An 11,882-nucleotide genomic window follows, 5' to 3' on the forward strand; every position below is an offset into this window, starting at 1 on the left:
CTACCCAATATATCGGGATTATTGGGTTACGAAAAACCCGCACCATTTGATAAGTCAAAGTAATGCATAATCAATACCGTATGCTCAATGCTAACCTACATTGATTAAGAAACAAATATTTATCAAGACCTCGCCTTTCAGTAGATAGCCCAAGGACAAGTCTTGCTGTTAGATCCGTTCAGTGCTATACCATACCAATGTCATCTTATTTCAGTAAGGCTTAGATATATGCGGACTGACATTGCAACCTTTCACGATGGATAGTCTAATTCCATCTAGGTTGTGAAATTCTTCTTTTTCTTTGTTTAGGACTGACCGTGTTACCTTAAAGTGGACGCCGCCCACAACCGGTCTACTAACACAAAGACTTAGACTTTGTTAAGTTAACTTATACATTTAAACATGCAATTAACATCTATTAAATGTAAAACATAACAACGTTATGACAAAACTAATCTTTTTTATACCTTGGAAAATAAAATAAGAGTTTTACAGTATTCAATCACTCGAAACGTGATTTCTAGTATACAAAGTCTAACAGTATCCATTTGGTCCACCCTAACTCTAAGCTCGGCCAATTCCTTCGCAAAAGAACTTTCCTCGGCCTCTTCAATTGCAGCTATCCTCTTCATGCTATGCCTTTCTTTCGACCACCCCCTGGTGGCGAATTCCTCTATTACCGCCATGGCTTCTTCACCCGACTTCCTTAAGAATCCTCCATTTGCACCTGAATCAACCATAGCAAAAATCTTCTCGTTAAATCCAATATAGAGGATTCCTACCTGATGATCCACGGTGAAGCCATGGTTAGGGCACTTTCGGATAAGAGCTTTGAAGCGGCAAATGCCTCGTAGAGGGGCTCGTCATGGCCTTGGATGAATTGGAAGATCTCACTTTTGAGCTTCAAGATTGTTCCTGGCGGATAGTACTTGTCGAGGAAGGCAGCTACAATGTCCTTCCATGTGGAGACCTTTTCTATGGGCATGCATTCAAACCACTCTTTAGCAGAATCAGTTAATGAAAAGGGGAAGAGTCTTACCCTTATGGCATCGTCATCAACACCGTTTAACTTGAGAGTGTTTGAGATCTCCACAAATTTAGAGAGATGGCGATTGGCATCCTCTGTAGCCCTACCTGCAAAAGGAGTTTGCTCGATCCTTTGGATAAGGGGTATGCGTAACTCGAAATTGTTAGCATCAATACGAGGTCCTTCGGGAAAAGTAATTATATTCCCATGATTGAACATGTTCATCACGGGTTGTATTTCCTTGTTCTTCTTTTCCAAAGCCTCGCGGGCTGCCCTTTCCGCATCTCTCTCGTCCATTAGCAGCTTCACCATTTCTTGCAGCTTCTCGATGTCTGTTCGGTCACCCATTGTTCCTGATCCTTTTTAACTTCTTATTTTCCTACGAATTCTTTCAAGTTCTAAATCGAGCGGTTCTAGGTTGTCCTTCCCAGAGCGCATTCGTATACAAAACCTGCAAGAATAAAAAACAAAAACAAATTAAAAACTAAAATTAAAAACTGAAAGCAATTAAATTCCAAAGTAGTAAAATTATTCGTTCGAAGATATCACTCCAAAGTGTATTGTCTTCCCCGGCAACGGTGCCAAAAACTTGATGCACTTTTTATTAGCAGTAAATAAACCTGCAAGTATACAGAGTATACATAGTTTAGCTAAAGGTTAGTACCGGATATCGAACACGGGGAAGGCAAACACAAAGTGTCTATCCTCTACTAAGACTCAATTACTATCTGGAAAAGCAAAGGGTTTTGAAAAACTTTTGAAAAACTAAAAACAATCAAAAGTATAAAACAACTAAGAGCAAATAAAACACGGAGATAATCGATAGAGATAAGGGAATCCCAGGGATTTGCATAATTAGTGAATTGCTTGTTCGTCTTGAATCATGCTTATACCTTGTGAGGATTTGAGCCTTAATTTCATTCTTGTGTGATTTATCTGCATGCATGTATATGTTTCTAGAACTTGCTCCTCGTCTTGCCTAAGTTTATATAGTGTTTAAGTTGATTTAGGAGGATGATTGGTCATCTTTTCTTAGCCTACTTTTATCCAAATTTTTGACCCTCTCAAAATTTCAAAATTTTTCCTTTGGAGCCAATTTTGAGCCTTTAAGCCTTTTCTTTGGAAGCCAACATAATGGGGACAATTCCTTGGGTTAGTTAGTTTTTGCTATCTTATTTTGTAAAGGAATTGGAGAGATAAGGGGGAAATATAAAAGTAGTGTGCTGAATGCAAAGAAAGTACAAGTTGAGAAATTGAAAAAAAATTCCAAATATGTGCTTGATTTTAGAAAAGAAAGGAAATGATGTGTAAGAAAGAAAAAGAAAAGAAAAGAAAAAAAAATGTGAAAGGTTGTGAACAGATAAAAAAATATAAAATAATCAAAGGTTTGGAAAGTGAGTTGAAGGAGAAAAATAAAGTGTTAAAAGTGTTTTGGGTTTAGAAAAGTGGAGTCAATTTTACTCTACTTGGGATATTTTTATTTTTAGTCACTTTTTAGCCAAATATTCCTCACCTACCAAAGAGCCTACATTACAACCAAAGATAAAGACATTTTGGACTTTTGATGCTTAATCACATCTAGTAGAGGAAGGAGGAGACTTTGAGCAAGCCTATGGTAAACTTTGCATGATGCATGATTTGAGTGATTATATACACATTACCCATATACACTTTGAGAGTGAGAGAACACTGTTGGGGAAATAACGCAGCGGAAATTGCAAATTAAATAAATCCACTAAAAGAATCTATTTAGGTGATTATGGGGATCAATTCAATTTCATGCTTGAACATGTAGAGACATATTATTGCGCAATTAATCACATAATTTAGAATTAAATTATGATGTTGAATACTTACAATTATGATTCTCCAAAGAATCGAAGTGGCTCGCTACTTCTCCACGTGTAGATCTTGAAGCTTTGATTGTGAATGCAAGACCAAAGATCTTCTAACCTATGACCCTTAACTCTATAGATCTAAATTCCTTGTGGGAGGAATATCTTAGAAATTATAAGGATCTTGAAGGAGAAGACAAGAAAAACCAATTGCACACACTATGCAAATTTCGAAATCTCCTATTAGTGAGGAGCTCGAAAATTGCAAGCTTGGAGGCTAGGTTTAGGTTTTGTGTAATGTGTATTGTCTCCTCTCCTTACATCCTTATTTATAGAGTTTATAATGGGCTAGGTTAGGGATCTATGGGGCTTGGATTGAGCCTCCCCAATTGGACCTTCTTTACTAATTAAATTATAACCCATAATTCAATATAAGGCCAATGGAATATTTCTTGTGCCACTATCGAAGAAATACTGACCGCCCATCCAATCCGTGATTACAAGCAATCCGGGTTAACCTCTTTAATATATTATTTCCCGTGTCTAAGACTTTCTATATCCATTAATTAATTTGTAGTCTGCTATAGACTTTAAACTAATTAATATCTTTTTATTTCCAAGAGTTTGTCTAGTACGAGATATATATCAAAATATACTTTTCCTTTTCTATTTATTCTTGGATTAAATCCAAACCGGCCGGGTTTCCGAATAATAGAACTTCTCTCGAACACCTCTTGGGGATATAGTCAAACCACTCAGGCACACGATTCAATGTAATAATAAAACTGACACCATACTAGTTATTAATTACTACTACCCAAGATATCAGGAATATTGGGTTACGAAAAACCCGCACCTATTGATAAGTCAAAGCAGCGTATGATTAAATAACGTGTGTCCTATATTATTACAAAGATTAGGAAATATTAAATCTCCAAGACATCGTCTTACAGTAGATAGCAACAAAGACGTGTCTATACTTTAGATCCATTCAATGCTATACCACACCAGTGTCACTAGTCATTCTCAAGGTAAAGACGACTTTCGGATGGACACTGCAACCTTTCACGATAGGTAGCCAAAGCCTATCTAGGTTGTGAAAAAGTTTTACTTCTACAAGGTACCGGTTGGGCCACCTACTGTGATGACCTGTTCCACGACCCAACCTTCAATGTAGAAAACTTAGACTGATTTTACTTTCCGGCGCTTTAATTATATAATTTAATATATAATTAAATACGGTCAATACCCATTAAAGTAAAATACACAGTATGAAGAAAACATTTATTATTCTCATTAAATGAAGAGTGTTTACAACATACAAGCAATTTATCAAATTCAAAATAAACTCGAAAAATATTTTTTAGTATCTATGTTCCAACAAACACTTCCCATCTTTGGAAGTTTGCCACATGTGAGGGCTTGAATTCAAGTATTCCACAACTTAGTAATGAAAGTGCACTAATAAGCCTTACTTGATTTGATTGCGTTAATACATGCTTAATCTATTCTTTCATCTTTTGAGGCAATTATGACGTTAGTCCTTGTGCAATCCGAGCGACTATTCTTGTGTCTTTATTGTTTTGTTCGAGGACAAACAAAAATGTAAGTTTTGGGGAGTTGATACGCTCGGATTTTGCACTATTTTAAGGCCATTATTTGGTCCGTTTTTTATGTCAAAGTCACTCTACACGTCCATTATTTGCATATTTTGTCTATTTTGTATTTTGACGTGTTTTGTGAGAAATGTGCATAATTGAGCCGAAAAAGGGAGCCAAAACGCAAAGTCTGGAAATCTGGAGTCGGGACGGCGACCCGGTGACCGCCGCGGATATGTGCGGGCGGCCGCCGGCGCCCCGTGGCAGATCAATCTGTGGGCCGGTCCGCCTCGGAAAAATACGCTTGGAAGAGAAGTCTAGTCCGGCGACCGGTGGAAGTCGTGCGGCGGTCCGCGGCCGAGGGAACAGACTCTCTGGAGTCCAACGCGGCGACCGCCGGCCAAGGTGCGACGGCCCGCCGGAGAAAGGCGGCGAATCCGAGAAGCCCTAGATTTGCGCTCAGATTTACCATATTTTGGAGATCTTTTCCTTCTACAACAAGGATTGGTTTTTCCCTATGAATAAGACCTCAAGCTTCATCAAAAAGAGGAGAGCTTCTATTTGCAAATAATTCATAGAGATCAAGAGCTAGAGTACTTCACTTGTGCAAGGAGTTGGAGAAGGATTTCAAGAACATCAAGAACGACAAGGATTCAACCTACGGGTTTTATTTGCTTTAATTTTATGTTCAAATTGTCTTCCCTTAAATCTATGTTTTTAGCTTATTCAATTATGTGTAACTAAACTCATAGGATTCTAGGGATGTGTTAGTAACGACTTTGGTTATACAAATTCCTTTTTCTATTAAATATCCGTTTTGTTTTTACTTTGTTTCTTCCCTAAGTAGTTCTTATGCTGCATGATTGAGTGACACAATCTTGCATGATTTAATATAACTTTCTTCATAACTGTGACAGAGTTCTAGCGAGTTAGATTCACTTAGTAGACGCTACAGTTAGCTTCCCTTAAAACGACACTGTTAATTGAGAGTGAGGACTTTTTAAGGGTCTTAGGAGCTTTTTGGAGTTACGTGTTAGGATTGACAACCCTAACTTTGTAATCAACGTTTTGTATCGCATGAGCATAAGCTAGGTGACTCGTCCTTTCAAAGTATAAACTGTGTTAGGCTATTGTAGTTGGAATTTGTATAACCATAACTGTGAACGCACATCCCTGGGATTCCCTTATCTCTATCGTCTATCTCCGTGTTTTATTTGGTCTTAGTTGTTTTACGTTTTTTATTGTTTTTAGTTTTTCAAAAGTTTTTCAAAACCCTTTGCTTTTCCAGATAGTAATTGAGTCTTAGTAGAGGATAGACACTTTGTGTTTGTCTTCCCCGTGTTCGATATCCGATACTAACCTTTAGCTATACTATATATACTTTGTATACTTGCATGTTTATTTAGTGCTAATAAAAAGTGCATCACTGGAGCCCTGAAGGCCAAGCCGGGGTGCGTCAACAGGAACATTCATACGGTGGAGAATGGAGCCGGGTAGAGGAACATCAGAGTTTCCAAGCCTATACAGAACCCTACCCAATCTCTACCCAAACACCCAACTGGCCGATGGAATACCCAAGCTATCAACCTTACTCTGGAAATCAAGGTTATGAATCTTACCTACCTACATATCAACTTGACCATTCCAACCACTACCCTTCATATCCAAGTCACCTTCATCAAACCTGTCCCTCTGGAGCAGGGGATTATTGTCCGACATGGTTAGGTGAAGGGTGGCAACCTTCCTATACTTAATCCTACCCAGACCAACCTTGTCCAGATCAACCTCATCCCCAATCTCAACCTCAGCAGAGTTTGGAGTCAACATCCGAGGAGAATCACAATGAAAACTCTGTAGCATGGGAGACTGAGGGAGTGACTGCATTCCAACCGAGCGTGCGAAGTGGCACAAAATCAGAAGCTGAAGTGATCATGGAAATGCAGCACACCTATGAGGAGCAACAGTCCCACATGGACATCATGATCAAACAAGTGGCTCTATTGGCCGAAATGATCAAAGAAGCGAAGGAAAACAGAGCCAAGTCTTAGGTAGATTGGACTGCAGAGGTGAATGAAGGACTGAAGAGAGCTGAGGAGAAGGAACTTGCTGAAATGAAGGAAAGGTCAGAGGCACTGTCTGAAGAGAAAGAAACTTGGCATTTGTCATCATCTTTTTCCGTCTCTGTGATGACTGGATCAGACTTGACATTTGTTTTTGACTCATCGTCGTTTTTTGCAATAGTCTCGATGACGGAACCAGATGTGACCTCCTTTTTAGCCATGTCTCCTTTTTAGCTAAATATGCAACTGCCTCCGTAATTTTGTTGAGAAGCTTATTCGTCTCGGAGAAGTAAATGGCATCCTCAACGAAATTATGATAAACAACATCCAGAAATTCTTGCCATGAGCACTTAGGATTCGAGCGTCGATACTCGTGGAGCCATACGGATGCGGGATGGTCAAAAAATAACCTCACAAAAAAATAGACGGTCAGCATCATAAAACAATTGATAATCAAAATATTCCTGAATATCCAAAATCCATCTCATTACTCCATCCGTCCACGAAAAATAGGACACATTATAAATGACATGAGTTTTAATGTGCAATCGGTAAAGTAAGAGAAAATGAGAAAAAGTAAAAGAGAAGTAGTGTTAGTGGAATGTGAGATCCATATTATTAGTAAGAGAAAAGAGAAAAAAGTAAGAGAGAAGAGAAAAAAAGTAAGAGAGAAGTAGTGTTAGTGGAATGTGGGGTCCATATTATTAGTAAGAGAGAAGGAAAAAAAGTAAGAGGGAAGTTGTTGAAAATTTTCCTTATTAATTGTGCTCTATTTTTTGTGGACAATCAAAAATGACAAATATGCTCTATTTTTCGTGGACAACCAAAAATGGCAAATGTGCTCTATTTTTCGTGAAAGGAGGGAGTATTATTTAATCGGTATACTCTATATATACCGTTAATTTGATATTTCGATATATATTCCAGACTTCTGATATATCGATAATATCTATATATACCGTATTTTTGGTATATCTATATATTCCAGACTTCATATTGTTACCGTATTGAAAACTTATAATATGATATCCTACCGTACCTTACCAAAAATTACGGCATACCGAAAATTCAATATTTTTCAGTACTATACGAGTGATGTACCACTTTCGGTGTTTTCACCCACCCCTAGTCAAATGGACCTTGAAGAATGTGTCCTAAATGCTAAAAACATCAATTCAGCAGGATGCATGCATACAACCTTCACAACATTGACAAGGTCAAAATTTGTTAATATATGAAGTTGAACCAAAAACATAACCCAGATGGTGCTGAGTTACCACATGAACATACATATCCATAACAAGACCCCTCCACATGGGGCGGAGTGGGTCGGAGTGGGTCGTCAAAAATGGAGCTGTAGATCTTCGTCTGAGAGTGAGGATTTGGAATTGAAAGCTATAAAAACGGTGAAGGTTTATTTTTTTATTTTTGTTTTTTGTTTCAGTGTTGTATAGACTCTAAGCTTCCACCTAACTCTAGGTTCTTCGAATTTTAACAGAAGAAAATTGACTTTTTAGATTTACAAAACCATGTATATACAGAGTTGGAATTCAATTGCCGAAGATGATGTTTTTTGTTAAAAAAAAAGATCCCTCCACATTTTTCAATAAGCTCTGTAACCTTAACAAATGTGTATAGTTTTGAAAAATATAGTGAATATCATTGTCGTCATGTCCGTAACCATCAAAGGTTACATCATGACTTGGCAATAGCGAATTTGACGACGATGTTCATATTTCAAAATATCCCTACTATTACATTCTGAGAAGGTCGATGTGAGCTTAATAACAACGGTTACCGGTCGCTTAAGCAAATATAGTTTGAATGTCAATATGCCTTGTCCACTTTACAAATGTTTGAATCTTGATTTTTTCATGATGTTGTATTTGACGTCTCATGGCTTTAACAACACCGTGCTACTTACCTTTGTTACGATCACACATTAAAGCCTTTGAAATATTACGACAACCCACCCATGGATAAATTGTTTTTAGGCATGGGCAATACCTTTTGACATATATAAATTTTTCGTGGTCACCCCCAAACCCATCATGCGAGACATTAAATGGACCCATGGGTGCAACACATTGATGGTGCTTGAACCAATGTATGTGATCCATTAATTTTAGCAAAGTTCCTTCTTGGGTAAATCTTGTTCTCACAACCTCTTCTTTACCGTAAAATGTCGCAATGACAATCAATCCATAACATAAATTTGACTCTTTTTGATCACTTACGGGAAGAATGCACTTGGGATTAGTAAGCAATAAACAACTATTAGCCATTTTGAAGAATGGATCATTTGTAAATCAAGATCATACAATACAATTTATAAGTGATAGTGATCTACCATAATAACAGTCGAGAATAAGAAACTTTCAACAATTTACTATGGTATAATCAACTCTAAATTCCTATCTTATCTTAATATATTGAATGATAAAGATGGACCCTCACTAAAATAGTTCCCCAAGGACTCAATCAGATCAGAGGATTGTGCAATAAGTATTTGCGAATCACTCTATCCTCCCTATGTGTCCTAATTTTCCATTTTGGTTTATCCCTTATAAATTGTCCAACTCATACTACACACATGTGTGATGCACGAGTATTTTAAACCACATATTCAGTTTTTTGCTAGTTATTTTCTACTAATAATAGCAACATTCCCCGACAACTCATAAGAATAACAAGTGATATTTGTCCAAAATCACCGTCAAATACTATCACCCAAACTCCTCTCCAAAGCTTCAATACAATACTCCATCCGTCCCATAAAATGTCTCACTTTCTTTTTTAGTTTGTCCCACTAAAGATATCATATTTCCATTTTTAGAAAAAGTTGTCTCTCACAATATTATAAATATTATATTTTCTCTTCCCACCCACCTAACACACAAAACAAAATCTCCTAAAATTATGTACCATCCCACAAGTGTGACATCTTTTATGGGACGGAGGGAGTACTTGTTAACTATACGAGGTTTCATAATGACAATCAATTCCACAAGCCTAATTCATTGTTCAGTAGTATTACAAGTGGAATATTCATTTAGATTAACAGGAATCTTGAATTGAGAATGAACATTTTTTCTCTGGCTAATACTACTATATAGTAGAGAAGCTATACCACTTGCAGTCACATTTAAAATAAATGTTTTTTCGTAACGTATTTCTGTTTACAACGATTTCTATATACGTTTTTCTAGTTCCTCCATATCTATAAACAAAAAAAATATTACACTGCTATTCGGACTGATTGAGGACATTCTCAAATCATATGTTGTAGTTCATCGGTGAACTATGTAAATCTTGAAGTAACTTACTCTTGGTTATAGATCATTATAACATATTAAAATTTCATTCATTTTTCATTAAACATGAAAAGTTTGGAATGATATTGTTCATATTGCATGACTTGCGTGAATCTTTACCACTACTACTTAAATTCAGTTATTCACCAATAAATCCACTTTGATCACGTACGTAAAATTATAAATAGCAAAGAATTATATTAATATATGAAAAGTATAATTTTCATTCAAACATAATTATCTGTTAGGTTTTGGTATGTCCCATAACCTTTAAACTGAAATATAAAATAAAAAAATTTCATTTATTTGCAATTTTCCCAAAAAATTGCTTTGGTAAAAATGACCTCATTTAATTGATCAGTTTAGTACTAAAAATGACATGAATGCCAGTTGAATAATGTAATTTTCCGTCAACATAAAATGATTGGGCTATAAAGAATCGGCTTTAAAAAGAACATTTCTTTAAACCCGTTCAAGCTATTGACCATTAGGTAAATTATTTACTTACTTTATTGACTTCTTTCTCCCTGACCTCCTTCTTTACCAAGTGATTCTGTTCTGTATGTAGTTTCTTATTAGTTTATATGATAAAATTTGATAATTTTATTTGTATTTTTGACTTTTAGACTCGTATCAACACATAATGTCATGTTCAGTGTCAATCAAATTTAATTTACATATTCCAGGCATTTAGTTGACATTATTACCGTAAGGTGTTAACATCGCGAGAATGACAAAAATAGTCATGTATAAGGAATGACGAAAAAACTCTTTTCAAATTAATTAATACAAAATATATTTTTACGTGACACCACTGGATACCACTAGATCATTAAGATCTAATGTCTACAATTTATAGTAATTAGCAATTGATTACGTCCCTCGATATACCTACATTAATGAATAAATATTATAGACATATTGAAAGGCACATAGAGGAATGAGATGAATCACATAGAGAATAGAGAATTCGTTATAATATCATATTATAGACGGGACATAAGCATGAAAAAATTGATTGTATATATATGAATAAATGTTAGGATGGAAATAGGGAATTATGAGAGTAGGAGTATCTATAGTCGACGAAGATCCTCGAAGCTCCATTCTCTTCTCATGCCGACGCTCCTCTGCAATCTTGGTGGGTTTTGAGGCAGCGACTCTACATTGTGGATGCGATGCATAAATGAAGGAATTTTCTTTGAGAAATCGAGATTTTCGAAATTGGGTTTGACTGCACACGACCAACTCCTATCTCCTCTCATCTCCCTTGCTTCACACCCATCTTCTTTTCCTGTGTTTCTCTTCCGGCTCATTCTTTTTCTTATTAAATAAAACAAAATCAAAATTAACACAAACAAAACCAAATATAATGGAGCTATGGTTATTGACTTGTTAAGGTTGGTTGACAATTGCAACGTCAACGACACCTTTTTTCATCATGTGTTGGATTATATTACTCATATATATGGTGATTCAGAGTGCTTCTCGGAATATAATAACCTAGCAACGCACAATTGTCCTTACGCCCTTTAATCTAGCTTCATCCCCTCTTACAACCAATCTCTCCTATTTTTCTAAAAATTTATTATCAAAAATTATAATTCATACAACCAATCACTACTATATCATACTCCAATGTATTTATAACTAAAGTAATCTACATATTCATGAAAAGTAACTTCTTAAATCCAGAGGTGTAGCAGCTCTACTGAAGGTCTGATTGCACTGGTTGAATTGAAGATTCGTGAAGATGCACGATTAATAAGCCTGCAAACATGTTTGTGAGCAAACGAATCCGAACATGTTAGCCCCACGAACCGAGCATCATAAGGCTCAAGCTCGAAGTCGGGTTCATTTACTATCGAGTCGAGATCTGAACAAGCTTTTTTTCTGAATTAAGCTTCAAAAACTCGCGAGCAACTCATCATTTACAACCAATTCATATTCATATTGTTAGAGACTAAAAGGTTGTACTAAACATAAATTGAGTAATGAATATGATTTCATATACTATCTAGTCAAAATGGACATTTATATGCCAAAAA

General features: G+C 36.2%; 1 non-coding gene across 1 annotated transcript; it reads left to right on the plus strand.

Moving 5' to 3' along the window:
* Window positions 1-798: 798 nt before the first annotated feature.
* Window positions 799-904, plus strand: LOC125191510. Its single transcript, XR_007171183.1, has one exon. It is a non-coding gene; the product is annotated as a small nucleolar RNA R71 (small nucleolar RNA).
* Window positions 905-11,882: the final 10,978 nt, after the last annotated feature.

This window comes from Salvia hispanica, chromosome 5, assembly GCF_023119035.1.
Source record: "Salvia hispanica cultivar TCC Black 2014 chromosome 5, UniMelb_Shisp_WGS_1.0, whole genome shotgun sequence".
Lineage (NCBI taxonomy): Eukaryota > Viridiplantae > Streptophyta > Magnoliopsida > Lamiales > Lamiaceae > Salvia > Salvia hispanica.